We start from the raw sequence: 7,442 nt of genomic DNA, 5'->3' as shown, positions 1-7,442 counted from the left end.
TATTTTCCTTTCCCTTTCCTTACATTAGAATCAAGATGTATGATGGTGTGGTGAGGACGTTATGTGATGTTAAGCACATATCAGAGTTGAGAAAAAAAATGATTTCATCTGAAACTTTAGACTGTAACAGGTTTAGTTATAAGTCTGAAAGTTGGGTAATGAAGGTGAGCAAGGGTGTTCTGACTGTGATGAAGGGGCTGAAAGTACCAAGGAATATTTATACACTGCTGGGTACTATAGTTGTAGGTGGAGTTGTAACTGCAGAGTCTAAGTCAGACAATACCGTTTTGTGACGTATGCGGTTAGGACATATGAGTAAGTGTGGAATGAAGGGGCTTCACAAGGAAAATCTTTTAAATAGGGTCAAATCATACAAGCTGGATTTCTGCAAGTACTATCTGCTTGGGAAGCAAAATAGAGTTCAGTTCTTGACAGTCACACACAAGATGGAGGGAACACTTACTACATTCATTCGGATGTTTGGGGGCCGGTGAGAGTAGCATCATGAGGGAGACATATGTACTTAGTGAGTTTAATTGATGATTACTCACGAAAGGTTTGAGTGTACTTCATGTGACACAAGTCGGAGACGTTTGTCAAGTTTAAATTGTGGAAAACTGAGGTGGATAACCAAACCGAGAGAAAGATTAAGTGTCTCAAGTCATACAATAGCACTGAGTACACAAACTTGAGTTTCATAGAGTTCCGCAACAAAATGGTGTGGCGGAAAGGATGAATCGAACCTTACTAAAAGGGTTTGGTGTCTTAGGTTGAATGCTGGGCTTGCCAAGAATTTCTGAGCTGAGGCGGTGAGTATGATTTGTTTCTTGGTTAATAGATCACCAATAGCATCACAAAATGAGAAAGTTGCTGAGGAGGTGTGGACAGGTAACGAGGTAGACTATTCCGGTTTGAGAGTATTTGGGTGTTTAGCCTATATGCACACTCCTGGTGATGAGAGATCAAAGTTTGAGGTGAAGTCTAGACGGGTGTATCTTTCTAGGATATCACAAATGGGTGAAATGATTCAAGCTGTGGGATCCAGTAACAAACAAAGTGGTGATTAGTAGAGACATGATTTTCGATGAGAAAACCATATTGCGGTGTACTGAGAAAGAAGAAGAGAAACAGGTAACAGAAAACTGCAGCAGCAACGAGCATGTTGTGCATATGGAATTGGAGACTCAAGGCACAAATGTGGGGAGTTCTAGCTGGAGAGTTTAGCAGGCGGTGCAGGTGAAGTTGGAGACTTAGGGCAGAGATGATGATGTTCAAAATGCAGGGAGCTCTAGCTCAACAGACCAGTTGTAACAACCCAAAAATAATATACATGTAAGTGTAAAAATAATAATAATAATAATTAATTAATAATTATTAATTAAATAATATAATATAATATAATAATATATTAATATAATATAATATAATAGTATATTAATATAATATTTTATATATATATAATTAATGAATCCTGAAACTTGAAGAAGCTTCAGGAAACGTTTAGATCAATCCCCCTAGTGGTCGAATTCCCTCTCTCTCTCTCTCTCTCTCTCTCCTCAAGCTCTTTCTTTCTCTCTCTAACTTTCTCCTCCATCTCTTCACCAAATTGAAAAGCGAACACCATTTTCGGGTCCTAGCTCCGTACCTGAACGTTTTAACCGGAGTGATTTCGTCGTTTGGACGTTGTAGGCACCACTCCAGGATAACATAAGAGGAATATATTAAGTCATGTTTATTTTAAAAATATGTCTGATTTAAATTGAGTATGTGAAATTAATTATATCTATGTTCAGATTTTATTTCAAAAATGCCAAAGTTAAATTAAGCTACAGGGATTTGATTACATTAGATTTTTGGGAATATTTTGGAGTTAAATTAAACCATAGGGATTTGATTATAACATATTTTTGGGAAATTTTGGAATTAAATTAAATTATAGGGATTTGATTATATAAGATTTTAGTGAATATTTTGGAATTAAATCAAACTGCAGGGATTTGATTATATCAAGTACTTTATGAAATTATAATTATTATATAAATTGTATGGCATGGGAAGGATTTATTTGTTTTTATTGTATAATTAAACCAGTTGGATTTTTTTATGGTATTATATGGCAAGAATTGTGGTATTATACTGATTTCTGGAATTTTTGGAAATAATGCGGTTATGACAGTTTTATACCAATTTATGAATATGACATGTTTTTTATACTGATTTGTGAATATAACAGTTTTATACCGAATTGTGAAAATGAGATCATGTTATTGTTTTTATTATATAAATTGCATTATATGGTATGAGAAACCTGATGAACCAGATATGTAAAGGAAGTTCGGTACCGTAGCTAGTAAGATATATCAGTGAAACCACACTATTCTAAGAGTGTTAGTAATTGGATAGTTGATTTGGCTAGAGAAGAGTAGTGTAACCTCCTGATATGCATGAGGTTGTACCCTCCCGGTATACGAGCCAACATGGGGTAGACAAATCGTACTTACAGATATAGTATGTTGACTTAGCTAGCTTGGTGGTAGGCCCGCCATGACTAAGTCCAGTCTTCAGATCACACAACCCGATCATGTGGGTTTAATACATGATGTTATATGATTGTCCATTCAGAGAGGTTCGTTTATGTATATATGTAGATTTATGTAAATAGAAAAATTTATTGAACCAAAGCTTGTTTTGAGAAGGAAATATGTGTTTTCAAATATATAGGTATGAGTACAATTTTATATGATTTCTCAGTTAAAGTTAATTAAGTAATTGATGTATTTTTGCTACACTAAAACTCATTTGTCACACACTAATAATAATCTATTCCATCTTACTGAGAAATGTCTCACTCCATGATTACATAATATTTTTAAGATGTCATGAAAAGATTGACCGAAGTTAGAGTAGGGTAGCAGAAGCATGGGTGGGATAGAAGGTTTTATTTAGAATATATATTAAATAAATTATGTTTTGATGAGTCCATAATTTTAGGGATATTAATTATGATATCCGAAAATATTATTGTCATGCTGAGGTAGATTAGTACTCTGGTAATTTGTATTTGAGGTCTTTCGCTATATGAAAATATTTATTACAGGTAGTATCAGAGTAGTGAAATTTTCGGGTCATCACACCAGTAGCATCGCACTATAGCTGTAGATAGACTCAGACGCATCGTTAGGCCACCCCTAGGTACAAATTTGATGATCTAGTGTCTTATGCACTTATCACTAGTAGCGGAAATCTTACTACCTTTTAGGAGGTAGTGCACAACCAGGAGAAAAGTAGTTGGACATGCGCTATGGTGGAGGAGATGGAATCACTACATAAGAACCAGACGTGGGACTTGGTGGAGCTTCCAGCAGGGAAGAGGGCGATAAGATGCAAGTGGGTGTACAAGAAAAAAGCAGTTTCAAATAGAGAAGTTCAAGGTTCGGTTGGTAATGAAGGGATACTCACAAAGAAAGGGAGTTGATTATGATGAAATCTTCTCCCCTATGGTTAGACACACTTCTATCAGGGTAGTGTTGGGACTGGTGGGGCAATATGACATGCATCTGGAGCAGATGGATGTAAAGACAACGTCCCTCCATGGTAATTTGGAGGAGTAGATTTACATGACACATCTAGAAGGGTTTTGCCAACCTGGATAGGAACACTTGGTTTGTAAACTGAAGAAGTCACTTTATGGGTTGAAATAGTCTCCGAGATAGTGGTACAAACAGTTTGATGCCTATATGATTTGTATTGGCTACAAAAGGTGTAAGTACGATTGCTTCGTCTATGTGAGGAGTCTTGAGGATGCTTCTCTCATATTTCTGTAGCTTTATGTCGATGACATGCTAATTGTTGTGAAGGATATGAATGAGGTGAATTAGTTGAAAACTTTGTTGAGTAAAGAGTTTGACATGAAAGACTTGAGTGCAGCCATAAGGATACTTAGCATGGAGATTCGCAGGGACAGAGCTGTAGGAAGATTGTGGCTATCTCAGGGCAGCTATGTAGATAAGGTGTTGGAGAGGTTTAACATAACTAATGCTAAACACATCGTTAGCGAGTCATTTTAGGTTGTCTACCGCCCAGTGCCCAAAGACAAACGATAAGGTTCGTGACATGTCAAAGGTCTCTCATGCCAGTGCAGTGGGGTGTCTGATGTATGTCATGGTATGTAAAAGGCCGAACCTGGCACAAGCTGTTAGCGTGGTGAGTAAGTTCTTTTCGAATCTGGGTCGTAGCATTGAGATGCAGTCAAGTGGATTCTCAGATACTTGAGGGGTACAACTAGATATGACATTATGTTCAGTAAACAACAAAGTGATCCATTAGGGGTAGGGTATGTGGATGTTGACTACGAAGGGGACTTGGATGACGAGAGGTCTTCCACAGGGTACGTATTCACCTTTGTGGGAAGTCCTATTTGTTGGAGGTCTATGATGCAGTCGTTCATTCCTTTATCTACTACTAAATTGGAGTACATGGTAGTGGTTGAAGCTGCCAAAGAGGCATTGTGGCTTACATTATTGGTCAAGGAGTTGGGTATCCAGTATGGTGGAGTTCGACTGTAGTGTGATAGTCAGAGTGTCATATATTTGGCGAAGAACCAGGTGTATCATGCAAGGGCAAAGCACATTGATGTGTGGTGTCATAGGATCCGGGAACTGGTTGCTTTAGGTGAACTTTTACTTAAGAAGGTTCACACGTCTTAGAATGTAGCTGATATATTGACAAGGCCTGTCACAACATACAAGTTCAGGAATTGCTTGGACTTGATTAACGTCTCCAGGTGCTAGACGGGAGGTGGTCCCAATTTACTGTCCTAGGTGGAGCAACGGGTTGTGCTTTTATATTTCTCCTAAGTGGTGGTATGTGGCTTATATTGAGTAAAATGCATACACCGGGAAAACATAGTGAAGCAAAGAGCAAGGAAGTAGGTTGTAGGAAAAAACTGTCGATAGTTGGGTCGACAGTATACTCTGAGGAGATAACCGTCGACAGTATTTTTCGGCACTAAACATGGATTTTGAATTGGGAGATTAGTAGATTGGGAGATTTGGTGGATTTTACTCCAATATTTGTTACAGAAGTGTTTTAGATGTATTTTAAGTCTTCTGTACGCATAGAGTTAGAATATAAACAATATTTTGTAATCCTTGATGTAAGCTTTGACAATTTGATAGTAAAAATCAGCTGTTTGCTCCTGTGGGCGTAGGTACATTGCCGAATCACGTAAATTCTTGTGTCTTTGATTATTCACGTTCCTTATTCTCTTGTGTGATTGATTTGTTTCGTATATTCATCGTTGGTTGTTTGCATTGTTTGTTCGATTCGATTTTTGGTTTCCGCTACGTATTAGCATTCAACGCTTTGCACAAAAAAATTGGTATAAGATCTATTGGTTGCAATGACTGAGATTTCTTCAACGAAGTTTGATGTTGATTAGTTCGATGGAACGAGAAATTTCAGACTTTGGCAGAGGAGGGTTAAGGACCTATTGGTGTAGCAAGGTATGGTGAATGCACTATACGGAAAACAACCGAAAGGAATGGACGACATGAGTTGGAAGCGAAAGTTGTGGCTACTATCAGACTTTGTCTGGCCGATGACGTGAAGCTTTAAAGAGTTGTGCAAGTAGCGTGACATAAGAAGATATTATACAGTATACAAGGCAACACGACTACAATTGTTGTGCAAAGTGCTGAATGCCAACACACAACGGAAACCACAAATCGAATTAAGCAAGCAAAGCAAGCAACCAACAATGAATATACAAAACAAATCAATCACACAAGAGAATAAGGAAAGCAAATAATCAAAAACACAAGAATTTACGTGGTTCGACAATGTACCTACGTCCATAGGAGCAAGCGGCTGATTTTCACTATCAAATGGTCAAAGCTTACATCAAGGGTTACAAAATATTGTTTATATTCTAACCATATGTGTACAAACTTAGAATGCATATAAAACAACTCTATAGCAAATCCTGGAAGAAAATCCTCCAAATCTCCCAATTTACTGATCTCCCGATTCAAAATCCGTGTTTTGCACCGAACAATACCATCTACGGTTTTAGCACTACCGTCAACGGTTTAATACCGAGGGTAAATTTGAAGCCTAAAACCAGACTGAAACCATTGATGGTTATCTCCTTAAGAGTAAACCGTCGACCCAACTATCGATAGTTTCTTCATGTTGCCTACTTCCTTATTCTTTGCTTCATTATGCTTTCCTGATGCATGCATTCCATTTAATATGAGCCACATATCCAACAATGAGATACTACACGACCCCCTAGTGAAGTGGCAAGGGTGGAATGGGACATCAATACTTTTATCATATGAAATTATTACAAACTATTATTATATTTTAAATAATTTACTGTTAGTGAAATGAAGTAATATATTTCTTGTATTATCATAAATATAACAAGATAATTAATATTACATGTAACTACCCGAATTTAGAATGGTATGTAAATAATAAATAGAGGGAAATGGAGATCGGAAACAGAAGGAGGCCGTCAACGACATTGAACTTTGGGAGGAAAAAATGAAAAAAGGGGATCAGCAGGACTTCGTCGACGAATATAGGGGATTTGTCGACGAACACAGGGGCTTGTCGACGAGAAAATACCGAGAGGGGTTTTTGAGCCGACTGAATTTCGTCGACAAGGGGTGGATTTCGTCAACAAAATTTGTGAAGGACTCGTCGACGAAGGACGGGCTCGTCGACGAATTCCGCTGTTTATAAATATGGAAAATCCGGGAATTTCTTCATTTTTAAGTAATCTCTCTTTCTCTCTCTCTCTCTCTCTCTCTCTCTCTCTACTACTCTCTCCCTTCTCTCTTCTTTTTTGGCCCCACTAGTTGCCGGATCGACGATTCGAAACTACCACGACGATCTTGGCGGAGTTCTCTACAAGTCTGCCGGGGCGGATCGTCAGGGAAACGAAGTTGGATTCCATTCCAAATCCAGGGTAAGGCCTTCTACTCAATATTTTGGAGTTGTGACAGTTGAGAGAAGTGTTATACACGTTGAAATATTAAAGTTTAATATTGAGAGTTTTCATTTTCAGGGGTGTTGATTGAGGACATTGGGAATCATCCCTAAGTTGAGGTAAGACTTTTTAAGTTAAAGTTGACTTAATGATAGTTATAGAAAGTGTTATACACTTAGAAATACTGAAGTTTAATTTTGAAATTTTTCATTTTCAGGGTGTTGAGTTAGGAACCCTATGGGCGAGGGGCAGTTTTATTAGGGACTTTTCAGGAATCAAGTAAGGAGATAAACTAAACTAGTTTCGTTTTGAGAAAATGCATGTATAAATATATATAACATCTGATTTTAGGAGAAATAATTATATTTATATATATGTTTCATATTTGGGAAAATACTGCAAAAATGATCGTATATTGAATATGTGAAAATCCGCTAGTGTGGCA

Source organism: Malania oleifera, chromosome 11 (genome assembly GCF_029873635.1).
Source record: "Malania oleifera isolate guangnan ecotype guangnan chromosome 11, ASM2987363v1, whole genome shotgun sequence".
NCBI lineage: Eukaryota > Viridiplantae > Streptophyta > Magnoliopsida > Santalales > Ximeniaceae > Malania > Malania oleifera.
Note: the sequence above shows the minus strand (reverse complement) of the source record.